At 55.9% G+C, this 21,963-nt stretch overlaps 1 protein-coding gene across 3 annotated transcripts in view; it reads left to right on the forward strand.

Annotated features, from left to right (window-relative positions):
• CARM1 (coactivator associated arginine methyltransferase 1) overlaps window positions 1–21,963 on the forward strand; it is a 42,142-nt gene that overhangs the window by 2,638 nt on the left and 17,541 nt on the right. The window lies entirely within an intron of this gene.

Raw genomic sequence — 21,963 nt, forward strand, 5'->3', positions numbered from 1 at the left:
TGCAGGAGACACAGGAGATGCCAGTTCAATCCGTGGGTTGGGAAGATCCCCTGGAGAAGAAAATGGCAACCCACTTTGGTATTCCTGCCTGAAAAATCCCATAAACTGAGGAGCCTGGCGGGCTACAGTCCATGGGGTGGCAAAGAGTGGGACATGACTGAGCGACTGAACACACACACATGAATCTGAAATCTAAATCCAGGATGATCTTCATTCAGTCAGTCATGGGCGCTAAGTCATGTCTGACTCTTGCGACCCCACGGACTGTAGCCTGCTAGGCTCCTCTGTCCGTGGGATTCTCCAGGCAGGAGTACTGGGGTGGGTTGCCATTTCCTCCTCCACGGGATCTTCCACCCAGGAATTGGGCCCACGTCTCCTGCATTGGTAGGTGGGGACTTTACCACTGAGCTACCTGGGAAGGCCAGGATGATCTTAGATCCTTAATTATGTCTGTAAGGATCCCTTTACCACGTGAAAGTCATATCCACAGATTCTGGGGGTTAGAGCTTGGGCATATGTTGGGGGTCATCCACTGTGTGGGCTGGACTGATGCCCAGCAGGTAGTTGGGGGCCTCTGTGCCTCGGTCTCCTGGGTGGCAGGATTGAGGTGATGACCGGACTTGGTGGCACAGCATGTTTGCTCAGGGAATGAACTCTTCTTCCTTGGAGGCAGCCTCTGTTCCTCAGCTTCTGAGGCTGATGAGGGCCTCAGAGTTGGCAGCCTCAGGGCGAGACAGTGCTGCTTCCCGGTTGCTCTGAAGTCTGCCTGGGGAGTGCAGAGTCTCGGATGGGCGAGCAGGCTGAGCCTGCTGCGTGTGGACGGCTGGCCACGGTCCCCTGGGAGAAGGCAGAGGTGGTCTTGCCTCTGGGGGGACTTGGGGGCAAACCGCGTTGTTGGGAGCCTCAGGCCTTCTCTGGAATGAACTTCCGTCCTTGGACTCACCGTTTCCCAACCTGGACCCTTCTGGGACCTGGGTGCTTTGGCCAGGTGAGAATGCTTCAGGAACCCTGTTCTGCTCACCTGTCCCTCATGAGGCAGGGTCCTGTGAGCCACTGGTGGTCCCCAGATACCTGACATCTGATCATGTATGGGGGGTCAGGGGTGGGGCGTGGGCCAAGACATCCACATGAATCTCCCTGTGCCTCACATCTGGGAGGTGAGTCTTGAGCATGAAATCTGACTGGTGTGAATCACCAGCTACTCAGCCTTGAACTCGCCATTTCACCTGTCGCGATACCTGTTTCCTTACCGATAGTGACAGGTACCCGCACATGACCTCAGTTTCCTGCACTGCAGAGAAAATAGTGTGACTGGGGGCCCAGGAATATGGGGGAAGTGGAGCAGGGAGTCCGGCCATAAAGGGTAGGTTGATCTACAGATGTTATCGCCAGTGATGCTATTGGTGTGGAATGGTGAAGAGCTGGCTTTTCTAGTACAGAGTCCTGTATGCTGTGGGGCTGCCCAGCTGCCTCCCACCCGCAGCAGATGGGAGAGGGGACCCCCCCCCCCCCGCCCTGCCCAGGGCTGCCACCTCTGCCTCAGGTTGCAGGGCTGGGAGATGGGCTTCCCTGATGGCTCAGTGGTAAAGAATTCACCTGCCAATGCAGGAGACCTCACAGGTTCAATCCCTGGGTCAGGAAGATCCCCTGGAGGAGGAAATTGCAACCCACTCCAGTGTTCTTGCCTGGGAAATCCCATGGACAGAGGAGCCTGGAGGGCTACAGTCCATGCGGTCGCAGAGAGTCAGACACGACTTACGACTGAACAACAGCAGCAACAAGGACATACAGAGTACATAGAGCCGTATTCCTTGATGTTTACATCCTCCGTGTGGGAAAGAGCACAGTTGCGGAAGGCTCTGGCTCAGTCACCCTGCGGTGAATGGTGACCCTTCCCCACCCCACTCCCTTTTTCTGGCTTTGTGACATCTTAGTTCCACAACCAGGGATCGAACCCCTGCCCCCAGCAGTGAAAGCGCAGAGTCCTCTAACCGCTGGACCTCCAGGGAATTCCCTCCCCACCCCTTCTTGCCACTTGATGTCACCCTGGCTCACGTCCATGGCATTGGCTAAGTGGCAGCTCCCATAACCGGACCACTTTCCCCGGGCAGAGGTGTGTCTTCCTGGGCCTTGAGGAAGCTTTGGCATGGCCCCTGGAGTTCCTGGATGCAGGCTGCCCGCCCTGCACTCTGCCCATGCCCAACTTGCCGGGAGGCAGCTCCTTGAGAAACCCATTGTGGGGTGGCTGGGGCCGTGAGCAGAACAGACGCAGTTCCTCAGTCCCGTGGCGGCCTTCCTGGAGATGACAGGGCTGCTTTTCCTCTTGGTTCTCTGGCCTCTCCCAGCCCCATTGGCTAGGGAGGGGCATACAGCAGGGCCGGCTCTGACAGGCTGGATTTCAGTTTCTGGGGGGACCTGCCAGGGGCTGGAAACCCCAGAGAAAACCCCTCTGTGAAAACAAGCTGTAGGTTCCAGAATCAGGAACCCTGTGACTTCCTTCAGTCATGCTCCTGGTAGCCCCCACCCTCGACAGCTGGGGGCATTTGGGGTAGTGAGATCATGGAAAAGTTGGTCCTGTGCGCAGCCTTTAGGACATGCAGTGTCCAGCTTAGGGGCCAAAGGTAGTCGCATCAGAAGGCATTTATGTTTTCATGGTGCCTGCCAGTTGCTACTGGGCGCTGTCACTTATGCCGCACTTTCTGTGTGCCAGGCGCAGATAGACCCCCGTGCTTTGACTTTGGAGGCACTGGGGAAAGGATGGTAGTATAAGGCAGGGCCTGTGGGCCAGTGGCCAGCTTTTTAAGCAGTCAGAGCTAAGGGAGGTTTGTACATTTTTGAAGTGTTGATTAAAAGGAGAAAACCCAAGGAAAAATATTTAACGAAGACTGTAGAGTCCTGCAAAAAACCTGAGATATTTGCTTACCAGTCCTTCACAGGAAAAGCTTGCAGACCCCAGGGATAAGTGAATGAAACAGGCAGGAGGAGGGGTAACTTGGGAACTCAGCCCCAACCAGGGTCGGTAGATCTTCCGCAGCTTAAGAGAAGCCAAAAAGCTCTTCTCTGTGTAGGTCTGTTTGTTTTGATTGTGAAGTGTCCTGATTGATTGATCAGGCCGTATAGAGTATGCTTTCTGGACCATGTGGGCCCGTGTGGGCCAGTTAGCCTGACAGGTATGGCCCTTCTGTGTGTTACCACTGGGCCTCAGAATAGTTCTGGGAGGTCAGGTATGCGCCTCCCGTTCTGTTGTTGGAAAAGCAGGGGTGAAAGGGTTATCATGGCTGGCAGACAGCAGAGCTGGCTGTTGGATGCTTTGCTCCCTGCAAAGTGGTTCAGTGGAACTGGGTGGTCAGGATTCAGTTTATCCATGCGTTAATGGAGACCCAGAGTAGAAGTGGCTTAGCCAAGATGGCAATTCATTTCTCGTGCTCTGGTCCTGGAGACCAGGGCTGGTGTGGAAGCTCTGCTTGAGGAAGTCCTCAGACCCAGGTCCTTCAGCTAACCCTGTTCCCACATTCCCAGGGTCGAGTCTTGTCATCATGGATCAGTATGGCAGCAGGAGTCCAGCTGTTACACCTGGTTTCCAGATAGCAGGATCAAGGAAGGGGCAAAGGGTTCCAAGAGCATTGCCAGGCTTCTGTTAGGGAAGGTTCCCAAAAGCTGGCCCTGGTTCTTCTGCTTGTACCCCATTGGCTAGAATGCAGTCACATGGCCACTGCTAGCTGCAAGGGCGCCTGGGAAATGTAGTCTTTAGTTAGAGGATCCCTGTTCTCAGCTCATTTCAGGGTTTCTCTTTCAGTGGGAGAAAGGGAGAACAGATACTGGGAGATAGTCATCTTGGCCATAGTAGGTAGGATGTGGATGTAGCCACCATCATTGGGCAGAATGCTCCTGGTTTATGGAAAGATGCTCAATGAGGTGGGAACAGCAGCCTGGTATGAGCAGAATGGAGGGACTAAAGGATGGGTAACAAGGTTGGGCCCAGGTCACGTCTCCCAAATGACAGGGCCTTCTCCTATATGTGGTCAGGAGTGCCCTGCCATTTTTCATGGGGGCCTAACATGGTAAGGATGGTATTTCTGAAGACTTTTCTGGCAGCAGGTTACGGTGTAGACGGGAACAAGGAGAGAAGCTGCGGAAGCTTGCAGAGAATGCAACAGAAATGTAATCAAATAGTTTCACCTTAGTCTGCCCCTGAAGCACATTAGAGGCCCAGAATCCTATTATGGTACAAAAGATGAATTCCACCCCTAGGGCAGAGGGCAGATAGTCAAGGCCTTGACCCTTGGCCAGGGGTCATGAGTGACCTAGCTGAAGGGTTTGTTCCACTCTGTGGTTAAAATAAAAGATTCCTGATATTTTTAAAAAATCAGGTGATTTCTTGTCAAAATCTGGCTTGTACTTCTGAAAAATCAGTAGGGCTGCAACCCTGGGCCCTCACATCCCGAGGCTGAGTTGGATGGCAGTGCTGCCTTCAGAAGGGCCCTGTGCCCCACATGGCCAGAGTGCCTTCCCTGCTGGTGGCCACCCCATCACAGGCCCGCACCAGTAACCATTTGCCTTCCTACTTGTAGTGTATTGTTTCTTTTGGGTGTCCATCAGGTGTGGGAAAATGTCTCTTAGCCTTAGCCCTTCCTCAGCCCCCCACCCCTCCCTCTAGACGCTGTTACCCCAGTTCAAGCTGACCTGGCTTCTAGTCCCAGGTCCCGCCCGCTGACTCCCCCCCAAGCCCCTCCCCTCCCTCACCTCTACCTGCACCTGGGTAGGCCCACAGGCCCTTGTTGGCAATTTGGAAATATAAGGTCCGAAAACCTGACCTCCTGCTCATTTGGCAGCAAGAGCTAACCTGACCCAAACTCGGGCAAAACCCCAGCCCTGAGTTGCCACTTGGAGCTTTTTTAATCTCTGGGTATCCAGTAGAGAATGACCATTCTCACTTAGGGCTTCCCAGGGGCACAGTAGTAAAGAATCCGCCTGCCAAGCAGGAGACGCAGGTTTGATCACCAGGTAGGGAAGCTCCCTTGGAGAAGGAAATGGCAACCCACTGCAGTATTCTTGCCTGGGAAGTCCCATGGACAGAGGAGCCTGGCGGGTCCATGGGGTCGCAGAGAGTCAAGCACAACTGAGCGCCACACTTTCCCACGTTTGGCTGCAAAACGGTGCTTGGTTACAGATGTTGCCTGTACTCCGCTAGGGATAATTCATGCTGTCTGTACCTTGTTACCTTTTTTCAAATGTGAGGAGTTTGTAATCTGAAACTCACTGGACCCCATGTGTTTCAGGCAGGGTCTAAGGGCCGGGCGCGGCACATCCGTTGGGGTGGTTGGGCCCATACGTGAGATCACGGGTGGAGAGTGGTCCACACCGTGAGCAGCACCTGGCGAGCAGGCGCAGGCCTTAGGTGTGGGGTCCGGATGAGGTGGGTGTGCAGGGCCTTTTGGCACAAGGAGGAGTGTGGTGTGAACTTCAGATTCTGCGGTGCATTCTGAACTGGTTAGATCTAGCAGAAGGAGGGAGGCAAGATAACTGGGCGGCAGGCGAGGCTTCTTTGCAGGGGAGCCTGGGGAGACAGGCACCACCTGAGGAGGTGGTGAGTTTGCCAGGATGTCGGGAGAAATACCCATCCCAGATGGGGGAGTGGGAGGACTAGACTTGGGCCAGACTTGGCTGCACCTGTGGAGAGTGGAGGCTGGCAGGGGCTTCAGGCAGCTCAGAGCGGAGACTTTTTTTTTTTTTTTTTTTTAAGAGCGGAGACTCTTAACCTGAAATCCTTGGATGGTCCTACTGGGTCGGTGGGTGTCCCATGATCTTACAACCCTTTGAAGTTACATGCGGTTTGCACAAGGGTAGATGGACTAGAGTCGGCGGCTAGGACCTCGGAGGAGCCTCCTCAATTCTAGGAAAGGGGTGACAGCACCTCTCTGGAGGGGACACTTGTAAAGCGCTTATTAGCTCCGTGTGCTTCCGGTGAACTGGGGCCATGGTGCGGCTCTTGGTTCTCTGCGCTTCTTTCGAGGGAGAGGCTACTTTGCTTTTGATCCCCCTCAGAGGGATCTGTGACCCAAGAAAGGCTGGTGGCCACTGAGGACAGCAGCAGATTGTGTAGTGAAGTAATCAGTGGGGGCCACGTGTATCTGTGTCCTCTCCAGGAGAATGACTGTGAATGGCAGGAGTGCCAAGGGGAGATGACTGGATTTCTGAGCAGGAGGGGCAGCCCACTTTGGGTGCTGGAGTTGGGTAGGGGACCTAGCAGTTGGCAAGTCTGGGGAGGGCCTCGTAGTGGAAGCTGCGGGGGAGAGTGGGGGAGGGACCTTATCCAGGTTGGCAGAGCCTACCAACAGTTCTCTGAAAATAGGGAGACTCAAATTTTCATACTTTGAATCAGAAGCATGCATTCAGAGTGACCTTGCTGTCTCTTTATTATAGTCATTACCATTTGTTTACCGCTTTATTTACTAATTTTAAATATTATTTCTCCCACCAAACTTCTGATAACAATTGCAGTGTGTTAGCTATTTATCATGTAACAAAAACTTGTTAATGAGTTATTTACTGGCTGCACTGGGTCTTCGTTGCCATGCACACACCTCTAGTTGCAGTAAGGTGGGGGACTACTCCCTAGTTGCGGTGCTCAGGCTTCTTGTGGTGGCTTCTCTTGTTGCAGAGCATGCATGGACTCTCGGGCATTCAGGCTCAGTAGTAGTGGTGAAGGATCAGTTGCCCTGTGGCATTTGGGATCTTACTTCCCAGACCAGGGATAGAACTCGTGTCCCCTGCATTGGCAGGCAGATTCTTAACCATTGGACCACTAGGGAAGTTCTTAACTTTAAACAGCAAAAGTTTACTGAGCGTCCATTGTGTGCCAGGTACTGTTTGAGGAGCTGGGATTAAGCACAAGTCCACACTTGTGGGTCTTGTGGGGTGGGAGTATGTGTGACAAGCTCTGTCTCAGCAGTCTCCCACAGTGGTCAGGGCCTTGAAGGTAAACCGGGCTGAGGCTTGAGAATGCTGGGGAAGGGCCTGCTCGAAGTGGGGGTGAGTGGGAGGTACGGGTTGGTCAGGGATGGTCACCACTCTGAATGGGGCATTAAAGCTGCTAGGAGAAGTGCATCGAAATGACCCAGACTCTATGCCTCAGTTTCTTCAGCTGTGAAATGGGGATCTTGGTAGCATCTACCTTGGAGAGTTGCGAGTTGTGAGCTAATAGAAGTCAGGTGCTTGAAGTATTGTCTGCCACTCAGGCAGGCAGACCTGGGGAGAGCCTGCAGGCCTGCATGGCCAAGAGCAGCCCATGGCCACTGTGGCTGGAGCAGGGTGAGTATGGGGAGGGTTGGGTCCCAGCAGGGGCTTGGCGTTTATCCCCAGGGTGTTGGGGAGGGAAGTGACACCCGTGGTGGTGTCTGGATTCAAGCCCTCCCCCACCCCATCGTTCCCTCCCCCATCCTTTCCTAGCAGAGCGATCCTGGGTGAATGACTCAGCCTCCCGGATCTCAGCTTCCTTGTCGGTGAGGGGGGTTTCACTGAGGGGTTTGGCTGGTGGTGGGTGGTCACCTGTGCCCGGACTGCAGGCCCTGTACACATCAGACGCCATCCATGCCCCCGACTCAATTCTGGTCTTGGGGAGCAGAGAGAAGGCGGATGAGGAGCCCCTTCTCCCTGCTTGGGGAGGGGCCGGAGCATGGCCCTGGAACTAACCTGAAGAGACGGGGGCAGGAGGCTGCCAGCCTGACAGAGTTGAGGTGGGAAGGAGGGGATCTGGGCGCAGGAGCCACGGGCGCGGCTGGGCTGGGGCCGGCTCTGGCAGCCGGGGTCTGTATCTCTGGGCCAGTCCTGCTCTCCTGGTCGGCCAGGCCAAGGGGCAGGCCTGCTTTGCATTCCTGGGCAGGAATGCTCACCCTTCCTCCTCCCAGTCAGCAGCAGCTCTCACGGGTCAGAGGCATCTGGAGGTCATGATTAGCATGGGCTGCAGAGTCTCATCTGACTTGACCTCATAACCCCAGGCAAGTGACCCTCCTTCACAGTTGTTCCATCCTAGAGTGGAGAGTGGTTTTGGGGGCTGGCGCACACACAGATTCGCCCCACATATATAGCAGGTGAGTAACACGGTGTAAGAGATCACTGGTCTCCTAAACCTGCCGTGTGGTCTGGAGATGTGTCCCCGGTAGAGATGATCATGGAACCCCCGGATGGGTATGGGGCAGCTGGGAAGGCCTTGGAGATCCTGCCCCAGCCCTTCCTGGTCCCACACGGCTCTCTTCGTGTGTTCACCCTCCTGTCTGCTCACGTCCGGGACTTGCTGGGAAAGCGTCAGGATTCAGGGTCCCAGGAACACAGCAGGGCAGGGCTGCTGGCACCCTTTCTGTCTGCTCCGGGAAGCCCTGGCACCTTTTGGTTTAAGATCCCCGAGTCCCTGACTTCCCCCACACCCACCTCTTTTGTTCTCCGAAAGCCAGTTATTGAAGGAAATTGAGACCAGGCTTCACCCAGGCCTGCAGGAGTTAGATATGAAGGCCCTGGGGCCCTCAGGCGTCTCCTGTGGGGGTTATGCTTTAGATCACTGGCTTTAATTGTTTAATCAACAAGCACAGACGCCCAGGCCTAAGGTGCACTTGACATGGTGGGCACCCCAGTAACTGCCACCCAAAGTCAGACCTAGAACTTGGCCTGCAGCCTCTGGATGGGTTTGGTTTGATCAAGTGGGTCTGTCCCCTGATGTCAGGCAGGGTATTCTTGAAAACTGGTCCAGACGGGTGTGTGTGTTCGGGGGGTACTCTGTCTCTTCCCCTCCTCCACTCCTCACAGAATAAGGGGAGAAACTCTTTCACCCCCTCTTTTTGTCTGTCTCTTTCGGTTGATTCATCACCCACAGCTTTGGTGAGAGCGGGTCTGAGCTGTTTTCTTTAAGACTGTTGGGCGGATTTGCTCCCCCGCTAATTGTGTTCCCGTGGCTGGCGTTCGTCTTGGCTGCATGTGATACTCACGTAACGGTTTTGTGTATAGAAACCTGCCTGACAACACAGGAGCTGGGGAGAGTCCAGCTGCAGGGACCCCGGCAGATCTGAGCTCTAATGAAAAAGGAATGCTCCGTCATCCCTCCCACAGGGGGCAGTGAATAAATGATCAAAGGCAGATTGGGGGGCCTCTTGCAGATCCAAAAGGGGCATTCTAGAGAGCTAGCCACATTCTTCCCTGAGCTGGAGGGGAGGGCGAAGGCAGGCAGGGGCTTCTAGCCTTCTGTCATGTGTCCCAGAGGCCCCTCCGCAGAGCCTGTCTGGTCTGCACCGAGTGTGTGACTGGAGATTGGCATCCCTAGTGTTGCGTGAGTCTCGGGTTGGAGATGCTGACCGGTTGCCTGGCCTCGATACCCCTCACCCCCGCCCCAGTGCCCTGCTTATCGCCGCTTTGAGGCCCTACCACGGCCGTTTGGGCCGAGCAGCTGGTGGGCGCCGTGCCAGGCTCTTTACGTTCATTGACTCGCCTGGTTGTCAGAACAGCCCCGTGGGGAGCCACCCGCTTCCTAAGAGGGGAAACCGAGGTACTTGGTGGTGGCTGGCTGTTGGGTGCCAACCCGGCTTTGGCCCTGACATCTCCCCGGGGGTGCTGGTGAAAGTCAGTGCCCTAGAGGACATGCAGACCTGGCCCTTGGGGTGTGTGTCAGGGAAGTGGCCCTGGTGGATTCTTCTGGAGCCCAAAACCAGTCTTTCCTCATTCCTGCCTCGTTGCCGATTCCATCATGGGACGGGCAGGCTCTGTCGCCACCCGCCTGGGCCACATCTGGAGTCACATCTGGCAAGGCAGCTGCTGGCAGGCCGGTGGGAAGGGGCCCTCCCTCCGGACTCACACATCCGGTTCTCCGAGCCCAGAGGCAGGGCCAGGGGGGCTCCTGGAGCCCCAGGGGCCTGGCGGAGGCCCTTCCGGCAGCCCCATGGCCCCAGGACATCCTGTGTTACCTCTGGGCCAGCGGTCAAAGAGTTTTCTTTGTCGACGAGCCCTCCGCCGGGACTGCAAGTGGGCCTCAGCCCCCCAGCTGGTTTCCTGCATCTCTCCTCCACCGAGGCTCCTCTGCCCTGTCCTCCAGCCTCTTCCGTTTGGCCTCCCTGAAGTCACCCTGGGCTGAGGGCCGAGGTCCCTCAGCTGGCTGGAGGAGGAACACGTTAGCACTCCCCAGACACTGACTGGCTTGGCTTCCTGTGCTGAGCGCACAGTCCCCGGCAGCCGTGGGAACCAGTGTGTGGGGTGTCCCAGCCGCTCTGAGGGTGGGTCCCCCTGCTGCCCGTGACACACTTCCCCTATGTGCTTCTGTCCTCATGAAGCACTGCCCGCCCAGTTCCTGCGGTCACAGGTGGTGGAGACCTTCATGACCCCTCTCAGCCCTTGGAGTCTGGCTCTGTTGCGAGCCTGTAGTGGGGACTCTGGGGGATGGTGCCTGCCAGCCATGGTCAACCAGCCGGGCCTGGCTCTGCGAGGCCCAGGGCCCACGTTCTTCCCTGGATCCTGAGCGTGGTCCCCACAGCCTCCCAGGCCCAACTCGCCTCCCAGAGACTGGGATGGGGTTCACCTGTCTTTCATGAGCAGCCAGGTCCCCAGGCTGGGCCGCTTCAAGCATGTCAGTTCTCTGGGCCTCAGTTTCCCCTCTTGAACTTGAGCTCAGTGAGGAAGGTGGTGGTTGGGAGCATTAGGTGAGGCCCTGACTGCATTAGGTGTCTGCCTGGTTCAAAGTCCCGGCCAAAGAAGAGAGGCTCGGCGCTAGAGGCCGACAGCACAGCCCCTGGAGTGAGGGGCTGGGGCTAATGGGTCTGCTGCCTCCCCCCACCCCTAATTATCCTCTAAGCCCCCCTGCTTTCAGGGGCCAAGGAACCGTGCACAGCTGCTGTTCCTTTTGTGGCTCACAAAGCCCGGGCTGCCGGCTGATTAGCATGGATGGGGAGATATTTGCATGTAATGGCTCCCGCCCAGTTGGAGCCCCGGAGTAGTCTTTTCAGAAAAGCCAAGCCCTTTCTTTGTCTGGTGCTTCTCGTAGAGTTGCCCTTCCACACACTCGGCAGTTAGACTCGTTTTTGAGGTCCCTCCAGACCAGACCTACAGGACCACAAGCCTCCAGTCCCTACAGGCAAATACCACCCGCCACCCACCCCCAGCTCCCATGAACCAGCTCTTTGAAGGGGGTCCCCACTGATGCCCAGAAGCCAGCGCCGACTTAGGAGGTTTGGGGGACTCTAATCAGCCACCTCTTCAGCCTGTGGTCAGCTCCATCATGGCAGGGGGAAGGCGGATGGCAAGGGGTGGACCAGCAATGGTGGTTGGCTATTGTTATTGTGAAATATTGTCACAGGGATGAAGGCTAATACAGCAGACACCAGGAACTGCCCACCCCCACCTGAAGAGAGAAACAAGTGTTGCCTGTAGAGCCCAGGGCGCCTATCTTGTCTCCTCCCAGCGAGATAACCTCGTGGTCAGCCAACTCTGGTGGTCAGCCTTCATAAGGGGCCCCTCTGATGTGGCCGAAGGCCCCACACCTAAAGTCAAGACCTTCCCAAGCATAGCATGAAGCCGGCACCTCTCAGCCTCAGCCGATGGCTGCTTCAGGTCAGAGCGGCCTGCGCGGAGCCTGGTCTGGGTACCCGGTAGGGTTGATTCAGTGGCCAGGTGCCTGGTCCGGGCCCAGCGTGGCCTTGTGTCACAAGATTCTGGGAGTCCTTCTTTCCCATCTTTGCCTCTGGTCAGAGGGCCTTGGGGACGTAGGGCCCCCAGATGGATGTTGTGCGCTGCTATGGGCTGTGGTCTTGGGCTGGGCGCAGGGTGTTAGTCCTTGTGACAGTGCTGATCGCTGCGTTATTTTTCAAGCCCTGAAAGCTCGGAGGGCTGGAAGGTGGGGTCCAGGTGGCAGAACCCAGGTTCGAACGTGGGTCTGGAGTTCTGGGGTTTGCACTGCTGCGTGGCCTCCTCAGCAGGTGGAGAGGGACTTGCCCTGGGCTTCCAGGTCTCATGAGGCCTCCTGTACCCTGGCCTGGCCCAGCCCACTGCCCCTCCTCCGTCACACCCACTCGGGGGAGGGGAGAGCGGGGTGCTGGCCCAGGCTGGGAGAGGCAGTCACTGGCTGAGAAGCCGGTGTCCTCTATCCCAGTTGGACACTGGGGTCACAGGACCTGAGGCTGCGGCAGGTGTGTGTGTGTGTCTGTGTGTGTGTCTCAAGGCCTGTTTCCTCTCCCCTCCCCCACTGTCACTATTGCCTTTGTGTGCTTGTCTTTCCGGAACGTGGTGGAAATTCAGACTGCTCAGGAGAGTGTAACCTGAAGAGCCCATGCCCTCCTCCCTGCCTACCCTGGCTGCTGCTCATCTCCTGTCGTGACCTCCCCACGTGGGTTTCAGGCACACGGGCTTGTGTGCATACATCTCCCCAGGAACACTCCGGCTCAAGGTTGTTCACAGTTAAACCATGAGGGGGGGGTGCCTGTTGAAAAGTACACCTCCCTTCCAGAGACAGCCCCTGAAGTCATTTTGTGGTGTTTCTTTCTAGACAGGCCTTCCCCTCGCCAGGTCCCCCTGCTCGTTTTTACACCCATGGTGCGTGTATTTGACACTGTGTATCCCTAACAGCGTGGCTTGGTCATCTTAACATGGCGGCATTTACAGATTGAAATCTGTGTCTTTTCCTAGGCCCTCCTTCCCTTCACTCGTTCTATAGGTACGTCAGTTTTCTGCTGTTTTCAACAGTCCTGTATTTGGGTACATCTTCACAGACATTTAGAAGTAGAGCTATAGGATAAGGTCCTGCAAGGGAACTTGTAGGTTAGAAGCCTTTGGTCACGTGTGCTGGGAAGAGAGGCCCAGACAGGGGCTACCCTGGGGCGCTGGGGGCTCTGGGTCCCTGCAGGGCAGGGCTGGGATTCACCCAGGCCAAGGTCAGGCCCAAGAGCCCAGGATGACCTCATGCTCCTCAAATACCCTGGGGCTGGGCAGTGTTCCCCGGCAGCTGCTCCGAGTGTCTCTGAGGACAGCACTGGAGCCGCCGGCTTAGGTTACAGCCAGAGAGGGAGGCCAGGCTGGGCTAGGATTCCCAGAACCATGGTGGCTCCTGGTCATGAAGTGCTTAGTACACTCATAGTGCCCTGCCCTCTGTTACCTCGCTCGGGGAATCCTCACAGCAGAGAGGGTTTTTTTTTTTAATTAGTTTGATTTTGGTTGCACTGGGTCTTAGTTGCTGTGTGCGGGTCTTCTCTAATCGTGGCGAGTGAGGCTTCTCCACATACTGGCTTCTCTTGTTGCGGAGCACGGGCTCTAGGCACACGGGCTTTAGTATTTGCAGCTCATGGGCTCTATAGCGCGGACTCGGTAGTTGTGGTGCATGAGCTTAGCTGCTCTGCGGCATGTGGGATCTTCCCGGACCAGGGATCGAACCTGTGTCTCCTGCACTGGCAGGCCAATTCCCATCCACTGTACCATCAGGGAAGTCCTAGGAAGGGTTTTATCTTGACTTTGTCCCCATTGCACCCCCATTGCATAGATGGGGCTCCTGAGGTTGAGGGTGAAGGCTGGTGGTGGGGCTGTCTGCCAGGCCCTCCCCGTGGGCTGTGCCATGATCCCCATGGACAGATGAGGAGAATGAGGCCCGAGGTCACATCTGAGGGTGGCCCATTAGGCCCTGAACTTAGTTCTTCCTGGATGTCCGTTTATGTATTTGGCTCCATGGGGTCTTGCTTGTGGCACGTGGAATCTTCTGTCTTCATTGTGGAATGTGAACTCTTAGTTGCAGTGCGTGGGATCTAGTGCCCTGACCAGGGATTGAACCCAGGTCCCCTGCACTGGGAGCTGGTGTCTTAGCCATTGGACCACCAGGGAAGCGCCTCGATGCCCCCATTTAAACCACTGTCCTCTTAGCCTTGCCCACTGGGGAGGTGGGGCAGAGGGGCCTGGTGCCTGTGGGAGATGGGAGACCCTTGGAGGACGAGCCCTGCGCCCCCATGCGGTCTGGCTTGGCTTGGATGTTGCTGCTGCCCCGAGGCAGCCCATGATCCGTGCTGCACAGGGCATCATGGGTATCAGTCCCCCGAGTTCCCTCCAGCCCCTCTTACCCTGCCTTCTCCCCGGTGCTGCCTGCCTCCCTGTGGTGCCCAGGAGTGCGGGAAGGCAGGGCCCGGCTGGCTTGTTCACCGCCGTGCCCCTGTGCCCACAGTTGGCATTGAGCAGGCTACAGGCTAAGCTGCCCAGCCTGCCAGCCGATGGCCCTGAGCAGAGGGGCAGGCCGCCGGGTGAGCCTAGGAGAGCGCTGATCGCTGTGCCGCGCCCTCCTCTTCACCCGACTCCTCTCTCCCGTGCAGTGTTTTCCCCTGGAAGGTGAACAGCCTGTGTTTTATTTGGCAGTAGGAGGCGATTTCATAAAAGACCTCACATTCGGACAGGCATCTCCCCCCTCTCCCAAGTCTGCCAAGATAAATAGCTTTAATTATTCTTCGCTTGTGGCTGTAATAGTTTTCCCGCTAGAGAGGCAGGGATTTGAAATGTGGCCCTTTTGTGTGTGGGTTGCTCCCTTCCACCAGCTGGCGGCTGCTTTTCCGTCTCGCTTTTCTGTTCCCCAGGAGGCAGAGAGCGCCCCTCATTCTCACACCAGGACAGACGGTTCTGTGGGAGGAGAGAACTTGGCTCCCGGCATTTATTCCCTTTCTGCTGGGCCCCTCTGACACAAGTCTGTCCAGCATGAAGGGCCCAAGGCCCCCATGCTTGTTCCAAAGCAGAGGGGAAGGGGGACAAGGACAGGGGTTACCAGAGGGCTGCCCAGTGCCCAGCGCCTTCCCCAGGCCACACACGCCCTTGGCCTGGGCAGCTGGACCCCCAGTTCTGGCTGCCTCCTGCACATAGGGAAGTGGCCACGCCTCCCTGACCCCAGGCCCTGGGGCGGCTGTGCAGGTCAGCATTCTCAGATGCTGGGCGGGGTGCTTGGCCAGCCACGTGCAGATCCCTGGGTTTAGCTTGTCCAGGAAGTGCTGGAGAACCTTCCTGGTCCTCTGGAAGAAGTGACAGGGGCTCCGGGAAAGCGAGGCAAGGTGTCTGGGAAGAGTCAAGGGGCCACGAAGGCTGGGGAGAAGGCCTTCTGCTTGTGGTCTGGGAGGTGGTAAAGTCAGCATGGCCCCGCAGGGAGACGGAGGGGTGTGCCAAGCCGTCCATGTTAGCAGGGCCTGGCAAGCCCCATAAGGAGTTTGACTTTGTTCCAGAAAGTTCTGGGGAACCACAGAGGAGTGTGGGCAAGAGAGAGACCACAGCAAGCCGGCTGCATTGGACACTGTGACTGGGACATGCCTGGAGGCTCAGCACGTCCCGGTCATCTGGTCAGTGTCCTTGAGGCCACCAGCTTCTTTGAGGCTTGTCTGAGTGCCAGGCCCCGGATTAGGCCCAGGAGTGAGGGTGGGGAGTGGGGCGTTTCCTTCAGGCCCGGGGCCAGGGAGCCCCTGTGCCTCAGTGTCCCTGCCCCCTGGCCCGATTCGGCTGCTCCAGGTTCCATGGTGCTGTCCAAGGAGCCACCAAGAGGGGCCTCAGGGTGGTGCTGTGCTGGGCGGGAGCAGGCAGCATGTCCCCAAGAGTTGCTCGCTTCCCAGCCTCCGTCTTCTCCTGCCTGGCCGGCAGCTGCCCCTCCAGCCCTGGCCTCCCCTGGCACTGGGCCCCTTTGGGTGGTGCCCAGGGCTGTGGATTCACCGGGGCCTCTCTCAGCTCCTCCACAGCCTCCCTACAAAATGCTCGTCTTGCCTGGGAACCCCCGCAGCTTCCCTGGGCTGTAGCCAGGATTCCCAGTCACCTCCAGTTCTCCTGCTGGGCCCCTGCAAGGGAGAACTCCACGCCTGCGTGTGTCCCCTGCTCTCAATTATTCACTCAGCACTTGCGATCACCGCCAGGCAGCTCTCCGACACCAGCTGGGCCTCCTGCAGTTCAGCTCCATCCTGACTCTGCCTCCCTGGAGGTGGTGTCAGTCACGCAAGTTGAGGGCTCAGTGCCACCAGACCGTGCACCCCACCTGAGGCGCCAGGCACAACCTCAGTTTGGGTCACCGGTGCTTCCAATCAGCTTGCTGTATAAACGGAGGTCCCTAGGATCTTGTCCTCAAGTTCGGTTCACTTGCTGCAGCAACTAAGGGAGAGACTGCGCTTACTAGACGACCGGCTGACATGAAGGGATGCAGCTCAGGAACGCCAGATGGAGAGCCAAGCAGTGCGAGGCGGGGGCAGGGGGTGCCGGCCTGCGGGGCCCTCTGGGGTGGAGCGCCAACCTCCTGGCACGCCACACGCTCGCCAACCCAGAAGCTCTCCTGTACCCTGTCCTTTTGGGGTTTTATGGAGGCTTCGTTGTATAGGCACAATTGATTTAATCATCGGCCTTTGGACGCTGAGGAGGGCCGACTGAAAGTTCCAGCTGTCTCATTGCTAAGCTGGTCCTGACATGGCTTTCTAGTCATATACCCCAGGGTGCTTGAAAGGGGCGTCATGTGACTCACAGAAGACACCGTTATTGCTCTTTTATTTATTTAAACTTTTTGTAAAAAATCATTTTTGTCTATTTATTTTTGGCTGTGCTGGGTCTTCATTGCTGTGTGGGCTTTCCTTTGGTTGCTGCAAGTGGGGACTACTCTCGAGTTAGTTGCGGCGCACGGGCTTCTCCCTTGCAGTGGCTTCTCTCGTTGCAGAGCAGAGGCTCTCAGGTGCGTGGGCTTCAGTAGTCGCGGTTCCCGGGCTCGAGAGCACAGCCTCAGTAGTTGCGGTGCCCGGGTTTAGTTGCTGTGCCGCATGTGGAATCTTCCTGGACCAGGAATTGAACCTGTGTCTGCTGCATTGGCAGGCAGATTCTTGACCACTGAGCCACCAGGAAAGCCCACTGTTACTGCTCTTAATCACTTGAGAAATTGCAAGTTTTAGGAGCTCAGTGCCAGGAAAGGCAACTAAATACATGTTTATTGTTAATCAGCGTATCATGACTCCCTTTCCTCTGTTTTCCCACATGCCGTTTCCTCTCGCTGAAGAATCTGTTCCAGTCTCTTTCCCTGGCTGAGTCAGGCGCCATCTCTAGCCTCCCACAATACCCCTGCGTCCTGGCCTCAGTCCCAGGGGGACCCTCAGCTGGGACCCTCGCCGCTGGCCACCCGGCTCCCTGCACCCTCTCAGGAATGGGGAGGGCGTCTCCTTGCAGTCCATTGTCAGCTTTGTGATGGTTTTATTGGCACGTAGCCACACTCCTCTGCCCCTTTACATCGTGTCTGCGGTGGAGTTGAGGCACTGTATGTGCGTGTGTGCTCAGTTGCTCGGTCGGGTCCGACTCTGTGACACTTTGGACTGCAGCTCGCCAGGCCCCTCTGTGGGGTTTTTCAGGCAGGAACACGAGTGGATTGCCATTTCTTCCCCCAGGGGATCTTCCTGACCCAAGAATTCAACCTGTGTCTCCTGCATCTCCTGCAATGCAGGCGGATTCTTTACCTACTGAGCCGTCAGGGAAGCCCCTGAGTTACAGTAGCAGAGATTAAATGGCCTGAAAAATGTTGGGTCCTTTACAGATAAAGTTATGGCCACAACTCCCTAGTGCTGGCTCAAGGAAGCTCAGAGAGGTGGTGTGCACCCCACCTAGGGGCCCAGACCCTGGAGCCAGTAGGCTCAGCTGCTCGCCGTGGGACCTTGAGCAAGAAACCTAACCTGTCTGAGCGAGCGCCTTTTCTCCTCTGAGCCTTCGGGGCGATACAGGGATTTTGTGAAGAGTCCATGGAAAGTGCAGGAGCAGAGCCTGTCACCTGGGATATGTTAGCTATGTTAGGCCCACCTCACGTCAGCAGGGTATGGGTGGGTGCTGGCCCTCGCAGCTTGTGGAAACTCGGCCTCTGTGACTTGGATACTCGGGGGCCTTGCCAGCAAGACTGGTAGGGTGTTTTTCCAGGTCCCTCCCCACACCCCCAGAGCATTGCATTCCCTGTAGAGTTGTCCCTGGTGATTCCGGCCCCTCGACCCCTGGCCCCGGAGCCTCAACGCAACAGACTTCTCAGTGTAGTGGGTGGGAAGCCAGCCCAGGGTGTCAGGCCGTGTCTAGGAGTAATACTCCTTGATCTGAGTTCGTTTCCCAGTTGAGAGCCCGTCTTGGTGAGCTGCCTCGGAGCCTTCATTTCTCAGCCCACCCGTCCCATCACTGCAGGGAGGAGGGACCTGGGCCCTGCTCAACTTGACTGGGAGGGTACCCTGCACACCCTCCCAGCCCGCAGCTCCCTTCGTAGTCCCTCCCAGGTAGATCAACAGCCTGCCAGCCCTCCTCTCTGCTCTGTGCCAGCCAAGGTGATGAAGGTGGTGCGTTCTGGGTCGGTTTCTGAAAGCAGAGCCCAGAGACCAGTTCTGCCTCTTCCATAGCTCACCCGCGGGTGGGTCCAGGCCCTGTGGGCTCCAGGCCGCTTTCCTGGGGGAAGAAGCCCCCTCCTGGGAACATCTCACCCTGGGGGGCCAGGAGGCAGACTGTGCCTGAGCCCCAGCCCCAGGGAGGTGCGTGGAGAGGGGAACCATTGGCCCAGTGCGGCCAGCTCTGTCCATTGTCCTGAGGGCCCCTCCCAGTGAGGCGGGGAGAGGGGAAGTACAAGTGCAGAGGTCAGAGCCCTGCCCACCGTGGGCACTGGGGCGTGAGTGTGGCCTTGGGAAGGGGCTGGGAGGGGAGGTCCTTGACGGCCAGTCCAAGAGCTCTGACTTCTGAGGCTTTTAAAAAAGATAGGAGCTTGATTCAGCTTTCTTTTTCTTTTTTCTTTTGGTTTTTCAAATATTTACCGACCATCCTGTGTACCAGGGACTGACCTGTGGTTGTATAGCTATGATGTAGACAAAATGCTGGTCCCGTGGGCTTTGGGGGGCCCACCCATGATGAGACAGCTCAGGCTGTCCTTCACCCTGGCTTCCCTGTCCCAGGCCTCTAGATGCAGCCAAGCTTCCCTTGGCCACAGGTCCTTGTGGTCGCCTGCCTGGCGCCAGGCCGCCGGGCAGCTGGTTGGGTTGCCAGGCTGTTCTGGTCTGGCAAAAAGGGAGACAGGCCTTCCCTGTCTGTTTGCCGCCACGCGGGAGTAGCTGACAGATTGGCTTTATTTTCTGACCCAGGAGCAGGCGTGGGTACCGCATCAAGGTTTTGGGTCCATTCCTGAAACCCGTTTACAGCTAGACTCAGGAGCACCTTGTCTTGGGCCCCCTGTGGGTGCAGCCTGGCCGTGACCCTGGGGCTGCCCCCGCCCAGTCCCCTCTTCCCTCTTGCCCACTGTCAGGAGGCTACACATGCCCTGCTCCCCTTTCTCACCCCCAGGAGGGGGCACCTGGCTCCTGAGGTGTGAGGTGGTCTGGTGGAAACCCAGGTTGTGGCCTCAGGAGCCTCTTCCAGGCTGTGGACCAGGCTTAGGGCTGAGACCAAACTAGGGGTGAGTAGGGGGCCCAACGAACACCCGTTGGCCCTTCATATCCAGACTCAGGCATTGGGAACGTTTTGCTTTTTCTATTGAGATAAAATTCACATAACAAAAAACAGTTCAGTGGCTTTTAGTTTACTCACAGTATCTGGTAACCTCCACCTCCATTTCCAAAATATTTTCATCGTCCAAAAAGAAAACCTTGTTGCCATTAGGCAGTTATTCCCCATTCGCCCACCCTCAGCCCCTGGTAGCCACCAGTTTGCTTTCTGTCTCTGAATTTACTAATTCTGGATGTTCCAGATAAATGGGATCGTACACCTGTGACCTTTTGTGTCTGGCCTCTTTCACTCAGCATCATGTTTCTGAAGCTCATCCATGGGGTAGCAGGTGTCAGGACTTCATTTCTTTCTATGGCTGAGTAATATTCTATTCTGTGGATGGACCACATTTTCTTTATCCAGTCATCAGTGGACAGACATCTGAGCTGTTTTGAATAGTGACACTTTGAATATTTGCATACAGGTATTCATTTGAATACCAGCTTTCAGTTCTTTGGGGTTTATACCGAGGAGTGGGATTGCTGAGTCAAATGGTAATTCTGTGCGGCTGTCCCATTCTGAGTTCCCACCAGCAGGGTCTGAGAGTTTCAATTTCTCACCAGCATGTGTCGTTTCCCACGTTTTGTTTAAAATTGTAGCCATCCTGCGGGTGAGCAGTGACCTCTGATTACGGTTTGAGTTGCAGGTGCGTAATGAATAATGCTGTGCATCCTTTCACATGCTGGGCATTTGTATATCTCGGGGGAAACATTTCTTCAAGACTTCTGCCCATTTTTTGAGTTGGGTTATCTTTTAGTTGTTGAGTTCTTTATATATTCTGGGCAACAGATTCTTATCAGATATGTGATTTGTAAATATCTTCTCCCATTCTGTAGGTTGTTTTTTCACTTTTTTGATACTGTCCTTTGATGCAAAAAGCTTATGTGTGTGTGTGTGTGTTATTCTTTTTTTGGCCACAGCACATGGCTTGTGGGATCTTAGTTCCCTGACCTGGACCCATGGCAGTGAAAGCATAGAGTCTTAACCTCTGGACTGCCAGGGAATTCTTCCAAAAGTTTGTAATTTTGATGAAGTCCCATTTATGTAGTTTTCCTTTTGAAACTCTTTGCTTTTGGCGTCATCTTGAGGAATCCATTGAAAAAATCCCAGATCTCAGAGCTTGACCCCTGTCTTCTCCTAAGAGTTTTACAGTTTCCACCCTTACGTTTGTTTAGGTCATTGATTCTTTTGAGTTGGGTTTTTTTAATATATGGCGTGAGATAGGGGTCCAGCTTCATTCTCTTGTACAGGGAGACCCAGTTGTCCCAGCACCATTTGTTGAAGAGACTATATTCTACCCCCCTGAATGTTCTCAGGACCTTTGATAAAAATCAAATGACTATAAGCAGAGGGTTTATTCTGGAGTCTCATTCTGCTGACATGACAGTCCATGCCTCTCCATTTGCCAGTGCTGTTCTATTTTGATTATTGTACCTTTGTAATGTGTTTTGAAATCTGAGCCTGAGTCTTACCACTTTATTTCCAGATTGTTTTGGCTGTTATGGGGGTGATTGGGAACACTTTGCCACAGTTGTACTCATGCCTTTCTCTATAAATATATTTTGTTGTTGTCACTGTGGATTTGACGAGCCACTTGAAAGCAAGCTGTAGATGTCACAAGAAACTTCACTGTATTTCCACGTGTATCTTTCAATAAAAGGGGCATTCCTTTACAGAAATAATGCTCTTGTCACATCTAGATCTTTTAAAGTTACAGCACCCGGGGATGCCCCTGCTGGTCCAGGGGCTGGGATTCTGAGCATCCAGTGCAGGGGGTGCAGCTGTGATCCCGGGTTGGGGAGCTAGGATCGTATGTGCCGAATGGTGCAGCCTCCCACCTCACCGCCCCCACCAATAAAAAAGCACCTGTAGTCCACACATTTCCCCAGTAGAGCTTAATCGCTGTTGAAAGGTTTTCATTAGGCTGCATTTCAGGACCACACCTGGCGTTTGCTGGTCACGTCCCTTTAGTCTGGGGCTTCCCTGGTAGCTCAGTTGGTAAAGAATCTGCCTGCAGTGCAGGAGACCCTGGTTTGTTTCCTGAGTTGGGAGTCTCCTTCACTCCAGTATACACGTGTGTTCGGTTGTATCCGACTCTGTGTGACCCCACAAACTGTAAGCCCACCAAGCTCCTCTGTCCATGGGGTTATCCCAGCAGGAATACCGGAGTGGGTAGCCATTCCCTTCTCCAGGGGATCTTCCCGACCCAGGGATCGAACCCATGTCTCTGCTGGCTCCTGCCCTGGCAGGTGGCTTCTGCACCAGTGAGCCGTCAGCGAAGCCCTCCCTCCAGCTCCCTGCAGCTTGTGTCTCTCGTCCTCTTCGGCTGTGTTGAGGCGGCCAGGAGGCTGTCCTGCAGACTGCCGTGTGAGCTGGCACTGTGATGGGACCAGGGCTCTGTCCCGCTGCCCCACACCCGGGCCACAGCATCCGGTCATTTTGTCTCCTGGTGACGCGGTGTCTCACTGTTTG

This window comes from Dama dama, chromosome 9, assembly GCF_033118175.1.
Source record: "Dama dama isolate Ldn47 chromosome 9, ASM3311817v1, whole genome shotgun sequence".
NCBI lineage: Eukaryota > Metazoa > Chordata > Mammalia > Artiodactyla > Cervidae > Dama > Dama dama.